This window comes from Panthera uncia, chromosome C2 (assembly GCF_023721935.1).
Source record: "Panthera uncia isolate 11264 chromosome C2, Puncia_PCG_1.0, whole genome shotgun sequence".
NCBI classification, from domain to species: domain Eukaryota; kingdom Metazoa; phylum Chordata; class Mammalia; order Carnivora; family Felidae; genus Panthera; species Panthera uncia.
In genome coordinates this window covers 137,822,313-137,849,034 of record NC_064810.1, presented here as the reverse complement: position 1 = coordinate 137,849,034, position 26,722 = coordinate 137,822,313, and the positions used below count along the sequence as shown (strand labels likewise).

At 38.6% G+C, this 26,722-nt stretch overlaps 1 protein-coding gene across 5 annotated transcripts in view; it reads left to right on the top strand.

Moving 5' to 3' along the window:
• THRB (thyroid hormone receptor beta) overlaps positions 1-26,722 on the top strand; it is a 384,988-nt gene that overhangs the window by 98,674 nt on the left and 259,592 nt on the right. The gene's annotated exons all lie outside the window — the stretch shown is intronic.

Below are 26,722 nucleotides of genomic sequence, written 5' to 3'. Positions count from 1 at the left end.
CCCTGCGTTTTCATTTTATTCAGGACCAAATTGTGTAACAGTTTCCTGCCTTTTGACAATACATTCCTTATCATTGTGTCGATCAGCTGAAAAAAGGAGTCATAACTTCAAATTGGTCACTTTTGCCACCGTTGTACCTTTTGGGTAGACCGAGGGGAGCAAAATGTTGACAAAAATGTATCTGTGAAATTTTTTGGTTATTTTCAATGACCTGAGTTTTTGATGTCTACATTTTCCTTTTGCCCTACCTTGTCGTGAGGAGGGACATTATGCTCTTACGGGTGGCTCTTGGAAGCTCTGATTTCCTCTCACTTCACAGGTAAACTGTGCATGCAGGCTTCTGTGACTCATATTTTGGAATCTTTGTAGTGTTCAATCCCATTTTTTTAACAGATAAGGGTTAATTACTGGTATTCATCACTAGGCATTTCCAGTCTCTCCACCCAGCATCCTTTTTGCCACTGCTCCATAATCAGTTGTAGTACAATACAGAGGGTGATACTTGTGGCTTTGAATCATCATTTTGTTGTCAGTTGTTATGTTTCTGGAGAAGCTACAATTACAATAGCATGACAGACAATTACAATAGCATGACAGACAGAGAGATGACTTCTCCACCAGCAACTTGCTTTGTTTTGACCAAATGAGCTCCTCTTCACCTTTACAGATAGAATCGCCACCCCCGATGCTGCAGGTCAATTCCATATGAAAGGAGACTTGTCAAATGCGCTAAAATTAAAATGCACATTCACGTGGGGGCCAACTTCATTGTGCCGGCTAACACTGATAATAAATTACCCTGGGATTGCAAGGAATATATGCTTTCTTGGTTTACTCATTATTGCATGCCAAAGTATGAAAGAGCAAAAGAGACAGAGGAAAGTGTTTCTGTGTACCCACTGATGGCTGGCTGTGGTTTTACATTATGAGTCTACTTTCAGATACGTAGAACAAATCTCTAAGCGATGAAATGACCAATTTACATATCACATCCCAGATAATAAATTGCTTTGATGGGTCCTCGAGTCTCCTTTTTCAAAGCATCAAAAATGCCAAACCAATCCTCAAACACTGTTCTTTTCTTTTACAGATCCAGTGTTCATAATCTCCCCCAAATGCTGTCTTTTTGCCCTCAATAAATTCTACTTACTTAAAACTTGATGACAGCTTTTAATTATATTAACAGTGTCTAAATGTTTAAAAATATCCAGCTTTTTCCTTCATAAAACTGAATGTAAGTGACTGTATGTTGCTTTCTTTTTTCTTTTTTTCAAGTTTTTATTTAAATTGCAAGGAGTTCACATATGCTGTAATATTAGTTTCAGGTGCACAATATAGTGATTCAACATTTTCATACATCACCCGGAGCTCATCATGACCTATGTTGAATTCTCTAATTGCTGCTCTGTCTCCTGACTTCTAGATTGAGGAATGTGTCATTTTTATTTTTTAAATGATATAAATTAGTGTTTTGATTCATACTTCTGCTTAAGAATAGTAAAGAACCAATTGATACATTTTTTAAAATTTTTTTTACATTTATTTATTTTTGAGAGACAGAGTGAGACAAAGTGAGAGTGGAGGAGGGGCAGAGAGAGAGGGAGACACAGGATCAGAAGCCGGCTCCAGCCTCTGAGCTGTCAGCACAGAGCCCGACGCTGGGCTCGAACCCACAGACCATGAGATCATGACCTGAGCCGAAGTTGGATGCTCAACCGACTGAGCCACCGAGGCGCCCCCGATTGATACATTTTTAAAGGGAATGCAATTGGTCATTCAACAGTACTGATAACAAGCAAAACAGCAGTCCCAGCTTCTATTTATAGGTTCCTTCTATCCAATTCAATGAACTATTCTAGCAATAAATTAGCAGTTTTGAAACTGTGGGATTTTTGATGAAAAGAACCAAAGTGAAACTCCTCAAGTAATGAGGTAAATGGTTTAGTTCCATGCATCTTATTTCAGAACACCTTTTTTGAACCCTGCTTTACAAAGATTCCAAAATAAGAGCCATAGAAAACGAAACATACAGTTTACCTACGAAGAAAAAGAAAATCAGAAATTCGAGCATCCATTGAGTAGAGTATAATGTCCATCCTCGGTGACTTCCAGGAGATGAGGGCACCCACTCAGTGTCTTCTTATAAAAGTTGGTCTCTTCTGGAGAGTGACCCAAAAATGCATTAGCATCATACTATAATGTGTACAATTCAGTGGTTTTTAGTACATACACAGAGCTGTGCCCCCATCACCACAGTCAATTTTACAACATTTCTATCACCTCAAAAAGAAATCCATTAGCATGGATTTCTCCCCCACTCCTACCCCAGCCCTAGGCCACCACTAATCTGCTTTCTGTCTCTATACACCTGCCTAAACTAGACATTTCATGAAAATGCATCATATAATCTATGGCCTTTTGTGAGTGACTTCAATCTCTTGCATCATATTTTTGGGGTTCATACATATTCTATTCATACATACATGTGTCAGGACTTCATTCATTTGCATTGCCAAATAATGTTCCATGGCATGGATAATAACCTCTTTTGCTTATCCATTCACCAGTTGGTAGATATTTGGGTTGTTCTGAATTTGGGCCGTTATGAATAATGCTGCCACAAACATTTTGCACGAGTGTTTCTGTGCACATATCTTTTCGTTTCTCTTGGATACATATCTAGTAGTAGAATTGTTGAGTTATTTGGTAATTTTCTGTCTAACTTTTAAGGAACTGTCAGACTTTTCCAAAGTAGCTGCACCATTTTCCTTTTGCATCATCAGGTATAAGCATTCCACTTACTCCACATCCTTGTCGACACTTCTTATCTGTCTTTTTGATGATAGCCATTCTAGTGATTATGAAATAGTATCCCTTTGTGGTTTTGGTTTGCATTTCCCTCATAGCTGAAGAAGTTGAGCATCTTTTCATGTGCTCATTGCCCATTTGTATATTTTCTTGGGAGAAATGTCTGTTTAGATCCTTAGCCATTTTCTAGTTGAGTTACTTGTTTTGTCATTATTGAATTGTAAAAGTTCTGTATATATTCTAGATATGAGTTCTTTATAAGAAATATAATTTACAAATATTTTCTTCCATTCTGTGGGTTGTCTTTTCACTCTCTTGATGGTCTCCACAGAAGCAGAAAGGTTTTTAATTTTGATAAAGCCCAATTTATTGTTACTTTGTTGCCAGTGCTTTTGGAATTCTATCCAAAAGGGCTTTGCATGTATGTTAGCCAACTTGACAAATTATGCTTAAAAAAATGAAATGCAAAAAATGAAAAACAAAACAAAAAAAGGCTTTGCATATCCCAAGGTAATGAAAATTCTCTCCTACATTTACTTCTAAGTGTTTTACAGTTTTAGTTCTTACATTTAAGTCTGTAATCTGCTTTGAGTTAATTTTTCTGTACGGTGTGAAGAAAAGGTCTAAATTTATTCTTTTGTATGTGGATATCCTAGAGTGAATTTTTAAAACAACCTCCTCACCGATAGTGAGTGAACATCTTGCTGAAAGTCAGCTGTGTGATGAACTTCATGGGGCATGCCACATGAGGCATCTATACCAAAAATGAATTGCCAGAGAGTTCCAGCTTCTTTCTGCTCTCCCCCAGGGATCCCATACACTGGTTTAAATTCTTTTTTTTTTTTTAATGTTTATTTTTGAGAGAGAGACAGAGATAGAGTGCTAATGGGGGAGGGGCAGAGAGAGAAAGAACACAGAATCCGAAGCAGGTCCCAGGATCTGAGCTGTCAGCACAGAGCCCAATATGGGGCTTGAACTCACAAACTGTGAGATCATGACCTGAACCAAAGTTGGACACTTAACCAGCTGAGCCACCCAGGTGCCCTTACACTGGTTGAAATTCTAAACACACACTTGGAACTGCCAAAGAACACATTTACAAAGCCTCTGATCAGTATGCTGAGGTCTCCCTAATGGGTGACAGGGGTGGGGGGATACTCAGAAATTAGATGAAGAGTGATGTCAATCACTAAAGGTTTCCAAAGGAGTTGTGTTCACTTTTATGCACTAATACACATACACGCACTTAAACTGCAGTGTGTGACCTATAAGTCAGGAGATGCCTGGCTGAACGCCTTGGTGCTATTGATGATGTCTCATTGCTTTGTGCTCTTACCTATTTGAATGAAAGAAGGAAGCTCCTTGAAACTTAGGAGTCGAACTACTTCCAAGAAGGTTATGCTATTGTCTTATTTGAAAGCACTCAAGAAAACAGCAGAAGGCCCTTGAGTGAAATGTAGTCCAAAGAAAAGGGGAATGCCACCCATACCCACAGTTCTGTGCTGCTGTGGCAGGCAGGACCAGCAATTAGGGAAACCCCCATCTGTCACACCACCAGACTGAGTCCAAGGTTAGGAACAAGTCAAGTTTTTTCCCTCTCTTCAGCTCTCAAAGTGCTGATTCTTGTACAGGCAGGTTCATCTTCCACAAATAGCCTCTGTGTACTTGTCCAGGAAGGGAACATGAATGACAAGTGTCTTTCTACACTGCTGAGCTTAAAGAAGGCAAGTTAAGTATGCTTTGGGGGATCATATTGAAACTTCCGTCTCTTCCCATAAATCCCCCAGGAAAATATATTTTTATCCCAAGAAGGAAGCAAGGAAAATGGGCATAGGATCTCACAGACCTGGGTCCAAATCCTGACTCTGCTATATACTCTGGGTAATTTTCAGTGAAGTATTTAACTTTTTTGAGCCTCATCTTTCTCTTCTGTGTTATGGGAATATAAAAATATCTATTAACGGCCATCATTGGATAAGCTGGGATAAAAAATGGAAAATCCTGCCTCAAGTCAGGAGTTAGTATCTGTTCGTGCTATTTCCCTTTCAACCCAAAGATATGGTGGACTCCCAGTTTTAAAACTCATTTTGGGGGGCCTTGAACCCAAAGAATTAAAAGGACCATTAGCTAAAATGAAGGTTGGATTTAAAATTCAACATGTCAGATCCCCGTCCTATATCATTCTGTTCCTTCAGTAGTCTGAAAGCTTGGCAAGGTGTAGGACTCCTCCTCATGGGGCCTTCCTGCCACCTGAGGAAAACATCACTACCATCCATGACTTTGGTGATTCATTAGCATTCCAGCAAACTACCCAGCTGTTTGAAACAGCAGGTATTTATTTTCTTTGGTCTGAATATGCAAAGATGAAATGCAGCTGCCTGGTTTTGGAAAAGCTTTCTTGGTCTATGTCCTTTGGTTAGGTTAAGCACTGGAATGTGCTGTGACCTTGGTCTGCACACTAACCTTTCCCCGGTGTCCCTAGAGCTTGTTTGATGCCGATATTTATGGGCCACGAAGCTGAAACTAAGCCTGAGCTTCCCTAAGATGCTTTCTGGGGAGGTTCATTGTTCAGCAGGGGTATTTGTGTGACTGTCAGTAAGAGGGGACGTTTACCATAACACGCGTGTGAGGCCCTGGACAGAGGAAGTTATGATAAGGAGGCGTGGAACCTAGGTTGCTTCTTCAAATGACATGGGGTGTGTAATCCTCTCAAGCACTCCCATTGCCTCTGTATGGCAAGCAAAACACTGATCTGTTCTCCCATGGACCTCCCTGTAATGTCCTAAACATCGTTAGTAAATAACAGGCATGCGAGGACTTTGCCCCAAGAGCAATGCATACATCCAGATACTGGCATCTGTGTTATTTGTATTCCTATGGAATTCAGTTCAGTTGCTTTCTACAGAATTTTCAGAATCCCCTTAATGATGGTATGTCAAAAGTTGAGAACAACGAATTTAAGAACTATAAATGAGTAGGCATGAAAAGAAACAATAATTCAATGAGGAATTTAGCATTTATTTTTACTAGGCCACATTATCATATATGTCCTTTTTAGAAACTGTGTGAATATAAGTAGAGACATTAAAAAGTAGAATAAACTACTTACTCTCCACATCAAGAGAGGAGAACAGAGGTATATATAAATTCCAAGCAGTATACGTTCCAAACCTCAAAATCCTTTTCTGGAATTTGGCCTGGAATATATAAATCTGGACATATAAGTACAAATGTTACTCATATAACTATAAATATGTAAAGCCTAAAGTATTTGATTTTGAAATGCAGTCAGTTATAACTTAAGACACATTTAAATATACTCCATTTCTGCTGGAGTTCAGCACATCCCCTGGAAAAAATGTAGGACTTTACTTTATAATGGGAAAAAGAAACCATGGAGAATAATTTGAGGACGATTTCTGGTTGATAACAACTTTTAACATTTTTTAGATGGAGAAGTCCATAGTGTTACTTTATTGTTTTTGTTTTACTTTATTGTTTTTTAATGTTTATTTATTTTGACAGGGACAGAGAATGTGAGTGGGGGAGGGGCAGAGAGAGAGAGAATCCCAAGAAGGTTCCACACTGTCAGCACAGAGCCCAGCACAGGACTCGATCTCACAAACTCTGAGATCACGACATGAGCTGAAATCGAGAGTCAGAGCCTTAATCGACTGAGCCACGTAGGTGCCCCATAGTGTTACTTTCGGTGAAATCTAGAATTAATTCTCAATTAAATCTAGAGTTTACATTTGGAAAAAAAAATTAGCTAAACCTTCAATAAATTCAACAATAGCAAAGCATTATGTAATTTCCCCAGATATGGAGGAAATAAAAAAGGGCTTCCAGTTTAAACAAAATATTGTGCATGGTTGTAAGGAGCAAAAGAAAAGTGCTTTGGAAATGGCAACGTACTCGGCAGGCTACCAGGAGGGGGGCCTTAGAGTAGGGCGGTAAGGAGACTGGCTTTGCAGCCAGATTGCATGTGTCCCAAATCTTGTACAAATTCTCTGCACCCCAGTATCCACATCTGTAAAATAGGGATCATAATAATTCCTATTACTGCTATGAAGAGAAATCAGCACATGTAAAATTCTCAGGACAATGTCCGGCATATAGAAAGTGCTCCGCTAATGTTGGTAATGATGATGGGGAGATGATGATACGAGTGTTTTTGGGGGGGGGGGGGGATGAGAGTACAAGAGGAGGAAGTATTTGTTTTTGAAAATGAGGGAATAACCAGCTAACCCAATCTGCTTAAAGAGGAGTGGATTGAATACTAGAAACTAATTAGGTTTGGAATTAGAATGGAAAGGGATACCCAGTTCATAAGTACGTATTCTAAGCTGAGACAATTGTCTTTCTTGACACTCGCAGAAATATTATTAGCAGCACTTAATTTAAAAGTGAAACATTTTGAGCAGTTATTGCACATATATCAAGGAGCCACAAAATTACAGTTTAAAAACAAAGTTTAACAAGAATGTAATAGTAAGTATCACAGACATTATGAAATGATGATGTGGGATAATAAACGTTTTTATTGCCACAAATACGGGATGACGGCATTATTCAAGAACAGTCGAAAAAAATAGCCTGACTCCAGAGAGAGGGACATCTCTCCACCAGACCTTTTTCCAGAGCAAAGCTGTATTTATTCTTTATGCTTTTGACCGAATTTTGCCGCCCATTTTCTGAAAGAATGGCCCCAAATTCTATACTGGAGAGCCAGGGCCACCTAAGCCTTACCTTTTGGTGGCTGTGACCCATGTCCCTGAGCAGTGCCATTGCCCCCCGCCCAAGAAGCTTCTCAAGGCCATCCAGCTCTGCCCACTCACCTCCCCACTTGCTTGCTTCATGGCTTCCTCTGCCTGGCTGAGCAGCATGCCAGAACTCTGCCTTGGATGCCCCTTCCCTCCTCTCTGCCACTGACACAGGCTGGGCAAAATGGCCCCCAAAGACGTCCATCTCTGCTTCTCTACCAGCTGAGGGAACTTGTCTGTGGGCTATTTCAGATCCGCCAAAATTATTCCAGCAACACTTGGCAAAAGCCCAGGCTGTGAGATTTTCAGGCTAAAAATGGAGAATCGGGGCCAATATTCTTACTCTAATTTTCTTAATTCCAAGAGTTTAAAAATAAAAAAATATATATGTGTGTATTCGGTAAAAGGATTGGGAAGCAGCTGGGCAGCCTGGCTGAGAGGCTGGATAAAGACAGAGCAGCTGTGTTGGTCTTAAGCCTGAGCTGGCTGTGTAACCCTTGATTTCTTTGAACTCTGGGCCTGAGGATTCAGAGCCGTAAAACAAAGCTAACAAGTGTTGAGCTATCTGATTTCTTGTGAGACATAAAGAGGGGAGTTGATTGTTAAGCAGTTTGCAAATGGAAAGTATTGCAGAAATGCTTATAATAATAAAAGGCTTATTATAGCACTTTCCCAGGTTCTGGGACTACTGTAATGGGAAGGATGGCACACACAAGACCTAACACGTCTATCAAAGAACTGGTGGATGTCTGCAAAAGTAAATACTCTATTATATACGGTGATATCTCATATGCCGATCAACATAATAAGTCTAGCTGGACAGCCGCTCTAGTTTAAGATAAGCAAAGCAAGCCTGGGAGCATTTTAAAGCCATGTATACACAGGTAGATACAGTTAAAGTCTGTTTCAGTGGGAGGGTAGGGATGAGGGGTGTGTCATACCCCGTGGTATCGTCACTACCTTATATAATAAAGTGCCTAGCATTCTATGTGTCATATAGTAACTGACCAATAAGTCATCAGTTCTTTCCCTTTCTCCTAGCATTTTGCCCTCAGTGGGAGATGACTTGGGGAGAGGGTCATGGGAAGTTTTGAGTGCCAAGGGCACACAGTCTAAACAAAATCAGGTTTGCTATACAAACGTAGTCTCGGGACAATGTTTGCCGTCCCTTCCTTCCTACGAGATTGTCACCCTATGTCATGCCTATGAAGACGTTTGTGACCTGTCATTAGTTACCTTTCATTCAGTGAGTGCTATAAAAATCCCTGTTGATTCAACTACATCCGTGATGGACACTGACAGTGTTCGAAGGTTGTGATTCCCTTTAGTGAACACCGCTGAACAGATTCTTACTTGTTGAGTATTGCTTATTGCTTCAGCGATCTTTATAAACACTGCCAAAAGCCTTGAATCTTCTCTCAGTTGAGTGTATCTTTGGGGTTGTTTGGGATGTTAAAACTAACCTTTTGGCAGAGAGTGAGTGAACAAGGAAAGGGGAATTGAGGTAGGAAGCAGTTTGCAGAAAGATCCTTGGAAAAGAAACCTTTCTCGCCCTGCGTTACATTTTGCATTCCATTAGAGACAACGGATTGAAAACAAAGCACAAATCTGGCTGAGAACCTGAAAGGCAAGTTTCAGCAGGAGTGAATTTTTAACAGCCTCAAAGAGGGGGTTAAAATGAAATTCTGACAACCTTAACTACACTTTTTCTCGAAGTATTGCTATAATGATAAAAGGTGAAATGTCAGCAGTCACCTATTATTCTGTCGAACAGCACTTGATAATTTTTCCTCTGTGGGAGCACTTGCCCTTTTATAGTGTTGACTCTGCGTTTTGACTGACTGCCCAAAGATCACAATTACTTAAGCCGTTTACCTGCACTTGGGCAGCACAGCCAGGACCGGTTCTGCATAGCCAGATCCTCTGGGGGTTTCCTGTTGGTGGCTTCAGATAAACAAATGAGGCCTGTGATATGGGCTATTTACTGCCCCTGGTTTTTAAACCACTTCAATAACCTGTCTTCCTCCTTAAGCTTTGGAAACACACTGATGGTCATGTTTTCTGAAGAGGAGAGCCCAACTTCTTTCTGTGTGTCAGGAAAATATCTTCATACATCAAAGCGACACAGAGGCTCCTTTAGAATATTCTAGAAAAGTAGACACTGCCTTACCACAAAGTGGTGAAGGGGTCTTCTATTTAATTCTGTTTGTGTAACATGCATCCTCTGAACAACTGCTGTGTTCACCAACCTGGGGCATCTGCTGGGGGAAAGCTACCAAGATGACAATTACACAGACCCAGCCTGCAAAGAGGCTTATATTTTGTAGGAAAAGCCAGATGAAAGATATACATTATTGAGGTAAGTAGGCTGACCAAGCAGGTAGCCTACCTTGAGCTTAGAAACTGGAATATTAGAGTTGGTTATGACCCATCAAACTCAAATGCCTTTGGGGCTAAACAGGTAAAAGAAATGAATGAAGGATGCCCGTAAGGACCGTAGCACAGTGGAGGGTGTGAGCACCATTTAAATGGAACACCATCCCTCAGTTAGAGCTGTCAGTGCCATGCAAGTGCTGGCCCATTATCACCAGGCTTTCAGCTTTTTCAAAACTTTTTTTTTTAACGTTGACAAGTACTTCACCAGGTCTAACTCCTGAAAGGGTACATACAAAAAGAATTCTAAGAACCAAATGTGGCCTATAGGCCGGTAGTTTTTTTCCCTCTGGGTTATGGCATGTGCTGTTATAAAATTCCATCTCATTTTCATTGTCATTGGTTGTCACAGGTTAGGTTGCATGGGAAGCTGATTCTGAAACAGAATTCAGCCAGGAGGTGGTTTACTGGGGAGTGTTCTTGAGATCAACACCTTTAGTGGGAAAGAGAAGGAAGTAGCTCTGGAGAGAGAAAAGTTGAACTGCCATGCAGTCTCAATGGAGGTCTTGGCCAATCTCAAAAAAGGCTAAAACTGGATGATCCCTCAGAGTTGCTCCACGTTGATTGAGGGGACAGGGTCTTTATACCCAGCATGGACCAGTCGTTGGATGTGGGGTGCTTTGGGAAGGGGTGTGACTTTGAATGATGGCCTCTTCTTGACTAAAGAAATATCCATCAGGACCAGCAGCACTCCAGGTAGCTGGGGAATCAGCCCTTCTTCTCTGAAGGGGGATCTGGATGCTGCATCACAGCAGCCATAAGAGGGGTAGGTAGATTTTTCTACATGGGCTGTGTTGTCCCTGAAAATGAGGGGCAAAGTCTCAATCATCTTTGAACTTATCTGACACCATGCCCTAGAGAAGAGAGATGATCTCATATGCATCAGTTGCCCCCATTCCCTCTTTTTCGTCCCCACTTCTTGCTGGCCTGTGTACCTCCTACAGAAGCTATTGGAACAGAATTCCTAACCCCCCTGAGGAATTCCTAGCCGCTTGATTCAACTCAGAGCTATAATGTTGTGGCCTACAATACATATTGTCGGCATTTGTAAAGATAAAGATTCAACCTAAGTATATGGAGATGTAAAGAAATGTAATGATTCACTCATATTTACAACATATGCTTTCTGATAGCCTACTGTGTGCCAGGCACTGAGCTACCCACTTTGAACAAAATATATTCTCTGCATGCAAGCAGTTTGGTATTTGGTTGGCAATGCAGGTGCATAGGTGCTGTCACAGGGCAGGTCGCAAAAGTTGTCTTGGAAAGCCACTTGGATTAAAACCTGTAGTTAGAAACAATTATAATTATCTTGGTGAACAATAATTCACCAAGGCAATGCCAGTTGGGCCAGAGAGTGTCAGATTATAAAATGCGTTAAGAAGATAGTCTCTGCAAGATTTGGTGAATATTATTAGCAAAAATGTAGAGTGAGGAAGTGAGGACCCTAACACCTTGTCCAGGTTGCAGGCTTATACATGATTGTAGAATGGGAAGGTGGAATGAATGATGGGATAACTAGAAAGAAAAATCCAAAGCACAAGGTATAAGCTACCGATAAGATGTAGTTTAGTGCTTAATAACTGTTTATGGAATTTATTCCTCCTTGTGAAGTAAGGCACGCAGACATTAATAACTCTTACATCTGTCATATTTTGATAACTATAATTAGAGCCATGGACAGTGCACTATGGAAAGACTAAGGGGAAGAAGGCATTAACTCCAAATGATGAGATGGGAAGATCTTCTGGAAGTAGGCTAATGACGATGATGATAACAATAGCTAATATGAATCATTGTTAAGTACTGAGGACTGTGTTAAGTGCCTTTTATGTCTTAACTCATTTAGTCCTTTCCGCAATCCTATAATATCGACACTATTACCATCCTCTCTGTATAGAGGTGAATAAACTGAGCTCTCAGAGATTCGATGAGAAGAAAGTGGTGGCCCTGGAATTTGAACTCAGGTTATCTGAAGCCAAAGTCTGCTGTCTTGTCACAAAATTAGACTGTCTCCCACTTGAAATGGACCTGGAAATAAACATGGGAGAGCAGCGCATTCCAACTGAAGGGAACTGTTTTTCAAAGATCTGATGATACTTCAAGTTGAGGGGTGGGGAGGGGAGAAATGCATGAGGTATGACCAAACGTGAGATACAGGGCTGGGAGCATGGTTTGAAGTTTAAGTTCAGGAAATTAGATGAAATTGTGTTGCTCAGTGGCCTTAAATACCAAACTGAGGAGTTAGGGTTGTGGGAGGGGAAGTGGTAAGATCTGCATTCAGAAACAATAGCTCTGTGAAGGGGTGGACAGATACATGGACATACTGGAGGCAGTGCTACAGAGAAGGCCCCTGGATATTGTCTAGGCACTTTGTACGCAGGACGAGGACAGGGCCAGTAGAAGGAATGGAGGGAAGAAATGGGAAGGTAGGAGGTGGGAAACAAAGGGTTTGGGGAGTGCAATGGCTCAGGTTTTGAGTTTATGACGTCGGGAACACAGGATGAACATAAAGTTGGGTGCAGAGAGAACATGAGCTCACTTTGGGGTTGTAAGAATGGAAGTTCGGGCCTCAAGAGAGAGGCTCTGTCTAGCAGAGAATTGGGAACCCCCCCCCCCTTAGAGGTTCTGATGGACCCTGGAGCTTAGATAGGGGCTGAGGTTAAAGAAAAGGCATCTAGGCTGAGAAGTCTGAAAGTCTACATTTAAAGAGAGGGCGAAGGAAGATGATTTTTAAAAAGTCATAGTGTACATCATATGATTAAATAAGTGAGCGCTCCTGTAGCCACAGGCTGTGAAAGAAATATGTGAAGTTGTAATTTTAGGGTAAGAGTTAATATTTGAGATTGGGTAAAATGTTTCAGGAGAAAGGTGAGATTAACACATGATGATTTGTTGTGAAATTTCCTAGAAGCTCAGTAGGCCAGTTCCATGTGGGAACACAGCCCTGACTTCCCATGGAGGGTGGTGAGGTCGGGTTGTCCCAATGTCTCAATTGTTTGTTGGCTACTCAGTACACATATCTCCTATTAAACCATCATATGATGCTATTGAATTCTGACTTTAGAATAAGTGTAGATTATTCCTTTTATTCTAATGACAACATAATTGCCGGATCCATTTTTATGATATATAGTTCAAAATTCCCAACATTTAAAGGTACTTTATGTTAGATATAACAGGAAGGAGCAATCCCCCAGTATTTGAAGAGTGTGACAATACAACCAGCCCATCTCTGCTCCTCCAGTACATACAAATGCTGTGTGTGTGTGTGTGTGTGTGTGTGTGTGTGTAAAAATTATAGTGTATTTTATTTTTGTCTGGGAATCATCTGGCAGTTTGGGTGCTCCCCTAGACACAAGTGAGAATGTCAAAGCCAAGAGTGGAAAGAAATTTCTGTTGCAGAAATTTTCAACATAGTTTATTCTCCCAAATAGCAGGCTTGTGGCCAGTTGTCTTTCCCTAATTATTAATAAAAATTCAGCATTTCAAACTAGATTCTCATTCTCCAGCAGTTATTAATAGAGCTCCATCTTTAGGACATCTGCAAGACATCATTTATAACAGAATTCTTGACATACCATAAAATTCCTATGTCTAATAGGAATTTAAGGTCTACTTAAAAATGACAATCAGGTTGTGCCATTTTTCTTGGTAAAAAATTTCTCTTCCCCAATGAAGCCTTACAGAAAAAATTATGCCTTTACTTAAATTTTATTTTAATCAAGGCATTACATTTATGCAATCATAAATCATATCAGTCACAAATCATAAATGTATGGCTCAATGAATTTTTACATATGTATATACCTGTGAAGCCACCAGCCACATCAAGTTATAGAACATTTCCAGCACCCAGGAGGCTCCCTCTCTCATTCCTCCTCACTGTCAATCTCATGCCGCAAAGGTAACCTCTATTCTGACTAACCTCTAATGGTCTGTGATGCATAGGTTTTAAGTGTAATACTTACACATCAATACATTCTGAACCATAGTTATTGGAGTGTGCTAGAATATTGGGAAGTACTCTTGACTTCTTTCCAGAGGTCACTTGTTTAAGAAGAACTCTTTGTATTCAAGTGAATAATCCTTGGGCTTTTGCAATCAGAAATGGCATACTCTAATTATACTAAGGGTGAATAATACCAACAGTGGAAATTATACTGAGTGAATGATTTTATGAAATTCTGCCCTCTAAAGGAGGTCATAGATTTTCACCCATTTTCACAGAATCAGATCTCTGCTAAATTCTGCTCTCCTTTCACTGTTCCCCCAGGCCTAAGTGTGCTGGTGGATATCATCTGAATGTGACTTCTTTGTACCCATCGAATAAAATTATATAGTATAGTATAGTATAGAATTGATAATACCTCATAATACTTCATCTTATAATCCTTATCTCCAACTCTGGAAGTTCTCCTGGTTATGATAGTTTCCAACACATAAGAATGAAGAATTTGATAAATGACAATTCAAGAACATCCGTCTCATTCATTTAACAATTCGAGAACCCTGAAAACAATGCAAGTGACCTTTTTTTTCTTTCTGTTCTATGGGCCTTGTTCTGTGATGATATTCTAAGTCCAAACTTGACCAATGTCAGGAAACCTAACTTAAAAGATCTTAGGCACATTTCTTCAGCTACATCTTGGTGTGGCCCAGGTTGCTGCTGCTGCTGCTGCTGAGATAATCCTCCAGACTAGAAGGCATCTGAGAGATACTAGCAAGAGGTTACAGAGAAATAAAAGCAAAGAAAGATCTCTTTGATTATTAACTCCAAAAATTCTTCCCTAAGTGTTGAGAATTTGCCTTCTAGAATTGTTGCAGGAGCTGTTAATTCTGTCAAGGGAAGGGAAGGTCAAATTAGGTTAACGAGATTTATTTGTTCTTTAATCAAAAGTAAAGAGAATCTTAATTCCTACACATTGCTCCTTTCTGTGAAAAGACTATGACAATGGTACTTAATTTCCTGGGAGAATTTTCTAACACCTTTAATGAGGGGAAAAAATGAGTGTTTGCATGAGTATGTAAACACACGTAAGAATGCGTGTGAGATCTGTTTATGCTTGAAATAGAACTGAATTGAGTTGGCAAGAAAAGGGAATTGTGTTCATATGCAGGTTTCTTAGAGTTACCATTATAGCTCTAGTGACAGGATAACAAGAAACTATTTAATTACCTTTCTAGGCTGCTGAAGACATTTTGAGGATAACCTTGATCTCATGTCATCAACAAAATATGTTATGACATATTTGTTTTTATTCAGTACACTAGTAAAAATGTAAACAAATTCAGATACTTAAAATAAAAGGGGAGTCATTTTTACTTTTTACCCCCATCATTTCCCTTAGTCTCAATCCCTAGATAACAACCATGGTTATTAGTTTCTTCCAGATGTTTTTTAATGCAGCTATAGCATGGATCGATAGATGGGTGGATGGATGGATGGATGGATGGATGGATGGATTAGAGTGATTATATATTTATTTATCCCATTTCTGAGTCACTTACCTTCTTGAGGATTTAATGATGAACAAAAATAGATACATCACCAACTTTCCTAGAGATTATAGTTCAGCAGAGGGAAATTGATGCTCATTCACACACACACGTAAATGTATGATTATAAGTAAATGCAACGAAAAAGAGTGTGTGAGTTTCTCTGAGGAAGTGACAATTGCACTGGAATCTGAAGGAAGAATAGAACACCGACTTGGATTTAGAGGGAAAGGTTCCAGACAAAAAACCGTTTTTAAAGAGGACCATAGCTTGTTCAAGGAACTGAAGGTGCCTAGGATGGCTGGCAGGTAGACTGAGAAAAAGGGGAAGTGTATAGTCAGAATCCAGTTAGGAGGCTGTCACAGAAATATAAGGCAAAGAATAAAGGCAACTTGGACTGGTATATGGTTGAAGAAAAAGGGAACCATTTCATGGTCTTTGGGAGAAGAACACCTGATTTAGTAACCAATTGAAAGTACATGGCAAGGAAGAAAGAAACGGATATTCTGTTTCTTTGTTTTTCTTTGTTTCTTTGTATATATGGGATTATCCTATTCATTGCTCTGACCTTGCATTTTTTTTCTCGGAATAAATTGTTTTGGAGATTTCTTCCTTCTCTTTTCAATAATGTCTTTTTAAGAAGCTCACTATATTTCATGGTACAAATGTGTCGTAATCCTTTCCACCAGTACCTCACTGATGGACATACAGAGTTTGCTTCTGTTTTTTGTTTCTGTTTTTGTTTTTATTTTAAGGGGGAGTGGGTATTTAAGGCAATAGTGCAATTTAAAATAACATACTGTACATTTCAGTTTCAAGTTTGGGCAAATGTGACCCAATAAATTCCTACCAGTGTTAGCTGCTTGTTTAACAAACAAGGTGGTATATTTAATATTTGATAAAGATTTTCAGATTGCCCTAAAAAAAGATTACAGAATTTTATGCCATTACCAATAATCTGTAAGATTGCTTGGGTCCCCATTCCATTAACAATTTTAACAAAGTTTTTAATTTTTGCCAGTCTGTAGTAAATTCTATAATTTGCCTTCCATTAAAATAAGTTTGAGTGCATCTGTGTTATTGGCCATTAGTTCTTATTTTTAATGTGAGCATCTTATTTCATCATATGTCTAATGATTTTTTTATTTGTAAAAGATTTTTGTTTACTAAAGATATCAAGTCCTTTCTCTAGCAATAGGATGAAATTATATAAAAATATATAATCATTATCATAGAGGCCATAGATACCAAAAAGGCATTTAACAAAATTTATTCACCTTTTTGTGTTTTGAGCTCCTTTGTCTCCCTTTTCTGTTTACTACTATCTTTTCATCTTGTCTTTGCCTCATTCTTTCAGCTCATCCTTTTTAATATCTTCTCGGACGCACAGTATTTGTTGTATATGTTTTTCTTGTTTCTTAAGGCCTTTTGTCTAGAATATATTTTTCATTAGTCTTTGATACCTTTCTCTCCCTTACTCTCTTCTCTTTCCTCTTCTCCTTTCTTCATGTTTTTTTCTTTTTCATATTTGCCATATCATTTGTTTTCATCTTCCTCATATTTAATGTGGAAAGTGCTATCTAGACCATCTTTTTTCAAATATTGTATCCAATGAACATATTTTTCATCTTGTTTTCTCTAAAATCTGTTTCTTTTCTCTAAGAATGTAAGTGTAGGACTTGGTATTACTGGGATTTTACAATTGCTTGAAATTAGAGAAAGATTCAGCTGGGAAACATAGACAGGAATAGTTGATGAATCTGAGCTCTGCTGCTTGTTCTGCAGCTTTATTTAGCATTTTATGCTGGTATTTACTTTTTTAAGAAGGGACATAGTCTTGGGGTGCCTGGGAGGCTCATTTGGTTGAGCGTCTGACTCTTGATTTCAGCTCAGGTCATGATCTCCCAGTTTGTGAGTTCAAGCCCTGCGTTGGGCTCCATGCTGACGGTGCTGAGCCTGCTTGGGATTCTCTCTCTGCCTCTCCCCCCCACCCCCACCCCCACCCCCACCACTCTCTCAAAATAAATAGATAAACAAACAAAAAGGGACATAGTCTTATCCATGGAAACCCTTAGGTGCAGATTATGCTGTAATTTGAAAAGAATATTTGGAGCTTTTGCTTTTGACTGGCAATTCTATGCACTTAATTCTCCAGCTTCAGCTCCCCCTTCCAAAGAGTCTTTTCACCTTAAGTGAGTCAGTGTGATGGTGGTGGGTCAAGACTTCTACTCTAATAGCCCATCCTACAAAAATTTTTTGCAGGCTGCATTGCCTGACCCTTCAGAGTACTGCCTTCGGAATTATGGGGCATTTGTCAGATCCCCCAGATTTGTTCACCTCTCCCAGAACTGCTTTGCTCTCCCAGCACTGCTTTGGAAATAGAATCACTTACTTATGGATCTATCTCTCTTGCCCTAATCATCATCTTTTGATGCTATTTTGCCAGATTGTATCTCTACCTTTGTGTGAATGTTGCTGTTATTTAATGTTTGAAATTTTTATTCACTTAACCAAATTTTGAAGAGGGGAATTTTGGCTGCATGACCTTGGCTATATCTTTTACTATTTGGGGATCACATTTTGTTATCTGCAAAATGGGAACAAATAATTGCTACCCTTTCCGTTTTTTTAGGATCAAATCAGATAATTTATTAGAAAGTGCTTTGTGATAAACAACAACCTAACAGGCAAGGGGGGAAAAAAAGCAGTAAAATAGGAAAGAAAGAAGTAAAACTGTTTCTATTTGCAGGTGACATGACCTTATACATAGAAAAGCCATAAAATTCCTTCAAAAAACTACTAACATTAATAAACAAAGTCAGTGAAGTGGCAGAATACAAAATCAATATACAGAAATCAGTTGCTATTCCATACACCAACAACAAAGTATCTGAAAAAGAAATTTTAAAATTCCCATTCACAACAGCATCAAAAAAAAAATAAAATCCTTAGAAATAAATTTTACCAAGGAGGTCAAAGATCTGCACACTGCAAACTATAACACACCGATGAAAGAAATGGAAGAAGAAACAAACAAATGGAAAGATATGTTCACAGATCAGAAGTTCATGTTAAAATTTCCATACCACCCAAAGCTGTCTGTGTCAAAATCCCAACAACATTTTTTACAGGAACAGAAAAGGCAATCCTAAAATTCGTTTGGAACCACAAAGACTCCAAGTAGCCAAAGCAGTCTTGAGAAAGAATAACAAAGCTGGAGGCATCATACTTCCTGATTTCCAACTATACTGCAAAGCTGTAGAAATCAGAACAGTATGGTGCTGGCATAAAACAGACATGCAGATCAGTGGAACAAAATTGATAGTCCAGAAATAAATCCATGTATACATGGTCAACTAATATTTGGCAATGGAGTCAGTAATATTCAATGGGGAAAAAGATGGTCTCTTCAATAAATGGTGCAGGGAAAACTGGATATCCCCGTGCAAAAGAGTGAAACTGGACCCCATACACAAAAGTTACTCAAAATAGATTAAAGACTCAAATGTAACACAAGAAACTGGAAAAGTGCCTGAAGAAAACACAGAAGGAAGTCTGCTTAATATTATCTTGGCAATGATTTTTTTGGACATCACCAAAAGCCAAAACAAGTGGGACTGCGTTGAACTAAAAAGCTTCTGTACGGCAAAAAATAATGAAGACACCCTATGGAATGGTAGAAAATATTTGCAAATTATATGTCAGATACAGAGTTAATATCCAAAATATTCATACAATTCAAAAACAAAAACAAAAACAAAAAACAAATAGTCCAATTAAGAAATGGGCAGGGATGCCTAGGTGGCTCAGTCAGTTAAACATCTGACTTCGGCTCAGGTCATGATCACACGGTTTGTGGGTTCGAGCCCCAAGTGGGGGCTCTGTGCTGACCGCTCAGAGCCTGGAAACTGCTTCGGATTCTGTGTCTCCCTCTTTCTCTGTCCCTCCTCCACTCACACTCTGTCTCTCTCCGTCTTTCAAAAATAAAGATTAGAAAAAAAAAATTTTAATGGGCAAAGGACCTGAATAGATATTTTTGCTAAGAAGATATACAAATGGCCAATAGGTACGTGAAAAGGTGCTCAACATCACTGATCATCAGGCAAATAAAAACCAAAACCATGATAAAATACCACTTTATACCTGTTAGAATAGCTATTATCAAAAAGACAAGAAATAAGTATTGGAGAGAATATAGAGAAAGGGAATACTGATGCACCATTGGTAAGAATGGTATACACGTTATAAAAAATAGTATGAAGCTTCCTCAGAAAATTGAAAATAGAACTATCATCTGATCCAGCAATCCCACTTCTGGGTGTATATCCGAAGGAAATGAAATCACTACCTTAAAGAGGTATTTGTACCCCCACGTTCATATGTTCAGTGCAGCATTATGTTTAATAGCCAACACATGGAAACAATATAAGTGTCTATCAATGGATGAATGGATAAAGAAAAAGTTTGTACGCACAACACACACACACACACACACACACACACACACACAGCAATATTATTCAGCCATTAAAAAAAAAAGGGGGGAATCCTGCCATTTATGGCAACATGGGTGAAACTTGAGGGTATTATCCTAGGTGGAATAAGACAGAGAACGACAAATACTGTATAATCTCACTTATATCTGGAATCTAAAAGAAAATAAACTCATAGAAACAGAGTAGATTCAAGGTTTCCAGGAGCAGGATTTGGAGGAAATGGGTGAAGGTGGTCAAAGGGTACACACTTCCAGTTATAAGGTCATTAGTTCTGGGGGTGTAACATAGAACACGGTGACTATAATTAACAGCACTGTATTATATACTTCAAAGTTTCTAAGGGAATAGATTTTAAAATTCTTACCACAAACTTAAAAAAAAAAGTAACCGTGTGAAGTGATGGATGTGTTAGCTAATACACACATGTGAAATCATCACATTGTATACCTTAAACTTACACAATTTTGTGTTACTTATAGCTCAGTAAAGCTGAAAAATAGAAAAAAAAATGGTGTTTCATGAGATGTAAAATTCTTTAAAGGTGTAAGTTATTCTTACCACTGTTTGCTTAGATGGGACACACACAGACAAAAGTAAAGATTAGGATGATATACTCTGAGCACTAAAGTGATAGAGTATGTGTTGATAGGAAGGTATGGTTAAGCATGTAGGGCTGGAAAGTAAAATGGACTCGAAAGAAATAGGAACTCTGTGATGGAGAGGAGTAGGGAGGGTACAAAGAAATGGGGGATGTTGAGATGCCACCAATTCTCTCAGTATGTTGAGAGACCACCAGTACCACAATTTCATTGAAATAGCAGGGTCATAGACCAGAGTAGGAGGGGACAAATGCAGAGTTAGGGAGTCACTTCACAAAGACTTGGCTGAGAAACCTGGGCATTATTCTGAGTGCGGTATCAAACATGGGTTTGGTTTTTAAAACCTTAGCAGGAATGGGGCGCTTGGGTACCTCAGTCAGTTAAGCATCCGACTTTGGCTCAGCTCAGGATCTCACGGTTCGTGAGTTCAAGCCCTGTGTCTGGCTTCTGTGCTGACCGCTCAGAGCCAGGAGCCTACTTCTGATTCTGTGTCTCCCTCTCTCTCTGCCTCTCCCCCACTCCCACTCTGTCTCTTTCTCTCTCTCTCAAAGATAAACAAACATTTAAAATTTTTTTGAAAAATAAATAAAACCTTAGCAGGAAGCTTACACTTTATGTTTAAGGATTATGTGGCATTGGTATGCAGGAAAAACGAATATGAAGAGAAAGCACATGAGGAAGTCCATTAGTGTGCCCAGAACAATCAAGTTTAAACTTGTTGTAGCGGAATAATTACTAATAGTGGCCCCTTTTTCTCTTAGTGTTGCCTATAATGAAGTAATGGTGATAGAATGCTATTCTAGAATCTTGAGTAGGGTTGAGGCAATGGGTAGGTAAAGGAAGGAGCCAATGCCAGGGTATAAAAAAGAAAGAATTGACAGAATTTGATGCATTAGGGTGGGAGCAAGGAATGAAGATGGGAGAGTAAATGGTAGGTCTAAATTTTCTGCCAGAGAAGCTGAGATAATGGTGGTGAGTGATTAAAAAAACCCAAGGACCGGAGTTATGTCAGGATCTTGGAAATAACATGGCTGAAGGAGAACAAGAATTAGCTTGTTGAGAGCTAAGTTGTTCAAGCCAATGAGGACTCAGACTGATTGATTGCACATAGAGTTGTATGATGAAGCTTAGGAGTTTATATGTCACACTTATTTAAAAACATTCCTTGACTTGTGCTCAGCATCATGGGGTAGAGTGGAGATGCCAAGTCTTTTTCTGAGTCACTTTGCTGAATTAGGGAGACTTGCCACAGAATCTTCGTGTTGAATAGGAATTATCCTTTGTACTTTCCATTCCTCGAAGGGGGAAAGTGGCTCAGACAAAACAATAAAAAACACCCAGATACACTCTGTTAGGTCCTTTCCACTTCAAGGATCCTGAGTCAGGTATTTCTCTTGGCTTTAGACATGGGTCCCTTTTCAAGTCAGAAAACATTCTTAAGATTTTTGTGCCCTTGACTCTCCTTTCTTGGAGCTCAACCCCTGACAAATAGCAGTTGACCTTTTCTTATCTCTCAGCTTGTGGCTTTTTGTGACCTTATTGGGAACCTTTGCTTGATATGTTGTAACAAATATAAATCACTAAGTACTATGTATAGTTATAACATTTGGGGTACAATTATGAAATTTGTGCATATGTGAATATAGAAATGAATGCATAAATGCATATATAAATGTATATGTATAGACACACACGCATGTGTTTATACACACACACACACACGCACACATACACATTTGCATCCAAGGCAATGTAATACTTAAATGCACAGGCTTTGGAATTAGGCAGGCTGTGCAACACTCATCTATAAAGTGGGAATAATACCTACCTCGTAGAGTTAAATGAGATGACGATTACAAAATGCTTTCTGGCATCAGAAACAAAAGACTGGAAAATATATATATGTATATAATATATATACATATATACATATAATATATAACCAATTAAACACAATTTAATTTAAAATACCCAATTTAAAATGCAATTATATTTGGGTTGTGGTATTGGGGAAATGCTTGTTTTCTTTATACTTTTTTCCCCCAAGATTTTCTCTGTTATTCTTTATAAGAAAACAAAAAAAGATGAAATTGATGTAGTAAATTTTTTTATTAGTAAGATGATTTTTTTAGGATAGTGCTACCATTAGGAAAAAACTCTCGCCTGTTTATTAATGAGTTTTTGAGTTCAAAGTTTTCAGTTCATGTATTTCCTATCTGTGGCACATCCCTCCTGGCTTCTTGAAGGCCTTTTTCAATTCTTTCCCTTCTGAGGAGGTAAGGACCAGTGGCCTATTATACTAGAACCATTGTCACCCAGGCTCAAAGAATTGACAGGCCATTGGGTCAGAAACTAAATGTCTTTATAGATCACTCAGTTTTATCTTCACTCACATTTCAGTCTTCCCTCTACTTCTAAGAACTAACTTTTCCCTGTTCACACGGTTAAACGATAGAATTGTCTCTGTTCAAGTACAATAGGAATTTCCCACTAAACATATATTTTCATTAAAAAAAATTAAGAGCTACCTGTACTTGCTCACAATGGGAATTTCAGATGATCCTAATAAATGCATAGATGACAAATAAGTATAATTTTAGTACATGTATCCAAATATTTGCATGCTCTTTTCTCCTTTTTATTCATAACATCAGTCCTAAATCATCATGTGTAATTTTATGCATTAGAAAGTGGAGGAGGTATTAGGGGATTTGTTCAAAATTCTTAAGAGACAGCAGGGCTGAGGGAAAACTATAGTCCACTTGCCCTGTTTTGTCTGTCTTATTCACACTGAGTTTCTCTTGAGTCCATGTTTCCAAATAATAGAACTGGCTTAATTCAACTTTGTAAACAAGAGGAGAAAACTGGCCTAAGAATCAGCAAATCAGAGCATTGGAAGGCTATACAAGCTTTTTCTTCAAGCTTGGTCACTGGATTCCTGTATCTCTCATCTTACTCCCTTTCTTTGTTGGCTTGAACAAGTCACTTTTATAAATTAGCATTAACATGTTATCTGGCTGACTTTGGAAGGTCCCTTATTTCATCGACTCATGAAATTTTGTAGCTAGAAAGAGCCCTAGAAGGTCTCCCTTCTCAGTTTACCGAGAGGGGAGGCAGGAAGGTAAGAGATTTGCCCAAGATAGTATAGCTCTTTAACAAGGAGCCAGGACTATCCATTTCCAGCTATCAAATGTTGATTCTCTCACCAGACAGTTATGTTCTGAGTCACAGTCTACACAGTCTAGCATACACGCTACCCTGAGCATCTGAGGCCCTGTCAGCACTGTTCTTGGTTGATAATCTAGAACTAGAATGCTTCTAAATCCCACCCTACCAAGTTTACAAAGTCCTTTTGGCATGACTAAATCCTAGAGCATAAACAACATCATCATGGCTGCACCTTTCTTCCGCACACCTAAACAGGCTTTCATGGTATCGATGCCATCAGCTGGCCCAACTTGAGTCCTATTGCCCATCCCTGTGTCCCATAGGTGGGACATTCTATCTCTCCTGGTCACTTGACCACTAGTGAGTATAGAGGGTCCTGGCTAAACCAAATGGAACCTGTTCCATACAGGAAGGAGAGATTCTCTTGCTACCAATTTGTGTTCCTAGAAGAGAGACACATGTTGGGCAGGCAGAAGCAACGACTATCCAGTTCAGACGTCAATCAGGCTACGTGTGTAGTAATTTTTCATTGATGGTAGACATTGTGAATGTGACAGTGTTAAAACTTTGGATATCATTGTCTTCCTTTAGAAAGGGATGAATTTTGATCTGGCAAATGTATAACTTTCCGGTAGAAAGAACGGAGCTAGTCGAGGCTGGGCTTTAGGGCAAATCTGGAGTGGTCCTTACACGAGGGCTAGAGTAGTCGTTATGAGGCATTACATTTTTGAAGTCTCAGGTGAATCCTGGGAATGTTCTCTTTTTTTCTGGTTGGTTGGAACTCCACCATCTGCTTCCAGTGTGCAACTTTCAGAAACTCTTTTCTGCTCACATCATAGCTGCTTTGGCTAAGCCATGTATACACTCTGCTTAATATTCGGCTAAAGACTCAAGGGAAGGCTTATGCACGTTTCTGGAGTTCTCTCTTCTTGCAGCTTTTTCTTCAATACCCTGCCCTACAAATTGCTGCCATATCTGCCAGCCAGATCTCAGTTTCCTCCTCCCAGCTGCATTCTGTTTGGATTCCACTTCCCTTAGCTGCAGTTTGAAAAGTGCCCCTAGGCAGAAAGCCAACATGAATGTGAAGCTCATCTCCTGTGTTTCCCTCCTCTCAAAGATCAGTTACGTACTGCCCATTGTTCCATACCTGAAAACTGTTGCTTCAAACTTTTGTCCAGGTTTATATTTGCTTATGTCCATTTATCCATTACAGCCAGACGTAAAACCTTTTTTGTGATACTGTAACTGAAGCACAAATAGATTTGATCGCTCACCAAGCTTGGTTCTATATATGCAAGGCTGCCTCATAGTCACAGAAATTTTTCTGAAAATACCGAGGACAACTTCACGTCTCTAAATGAGTTATGGGAGCTGGCACCTTAATCTGGGGTGAATCCTTTGTGAAAATGAATAATCATTTCCTAATTAATCTGCATCTCTGTAAATGCTAATATTCATTTATCTCCTTATTGTCTTTTCAACAAGGATACGGTTTTCTGTTGAATTTGGTGTAAGGAGAAGAGAAATGGACTTAAATTTAGAAGATATGGGTTCAAATCCCAGCAGACCTTGACATCCCTGTGCTTGAGGTCATCCGTAAACTAGCATAAAAATACCAACTTTTCAGGGCTGTTATAATAATTTTCCACATTCTTGTTTTTTGTTTTTTTTTTTTTTTAAATCAGTCACAGCATAGAGGACCAGGCAAATTAGAACTAGGTAATTTTATATGGACATTCCTTGAACTAGCTGTTTTCTTTTCTTTTCTACATAGCTAAATATAACATTAATGAAATGTTTGAGGATCAACTATTTCAATATGACAAAGCAACCCAATCCAAAATTATTACTGAAAGGAAATTTCAGTATGCCACTTTAAAATATGTCTGTTAGCGCTTGGCTTTGCCTTATAGTAGTTTCCATTTCTTTTCCTTTCTTTTTTGTTAATCCCTGAGTCATAACATCTGAATCTTCATAAAAAGAAAAGTAAAGCAGAGGAAAAAAAAAACTGTGTGCTGAAGAATCCCGTGTGTTTGAGTGTTTAACAGTTTAATAATCCAGGTTTATAATGTATGGAGAACAATAGAAAATTTTAAGCACATTACCTTTGCTAAAAATCAACTTTTTTACATGCCTAGTAAATATGGTGAAATTTAAGTAGACAGGAATATTTTCCATCGCTGCCTGTGTTCTGGATTTCTAGCGAAAGACTAACCCCTGTCTGCTAAACAGTGTGATTCAAGCATTGTATCTTATCCGTGTATATATTGTTATTCATATATATATTCATATATCATATATTCCTAGAAGACAGTGAAATACATAGCCCTTGATAAACGGAAAGTTAATTTTAGCCCCCTTTACTTTTCATTTCTGTTTGGGTTCATTTTATAGTCTCATTAAAACCTAGAAAAGTAAAAATTTAAGAATCCTCATCTAAATATACACAGTATTCTGACCTGGATTCCACAAATGTTTGAATTCACAGTTGTTTTATGTGGTTTGAAAACGTTATAATTATTTGCTTTTAAATAATAGTATTAGTCCTAAAGACTTTATTTCATCAAGACGTTATACCTTCCATTAGTCTTAAAAAGAATATTATTAATATATATATATATATATACATAAAAAACACATTTAAATACATTACACATATATACATAGATACTTAAATACTTTAAAGCAGAACAGAAACAAATAACATATATATTCTATGTACTTTTACAGTGTAGCTTCAGGATGAATATTTGTTTTAAGAAATACATGCTTCGGTGTAGGTCTCTCTTTCTTTACCTATAAACTTACAATGTCTCAGAAAATATTTAGTATCTAATTTGTTCTCAGTTTACCCAAAGTTATTACAGTTCAGTGCAAATTAAATTTATGCCATTTGAGTGGGTGCATCCTCTATGTATCTTTTTGTCTACTTAAAATACTTGAATTACTTAGGCTA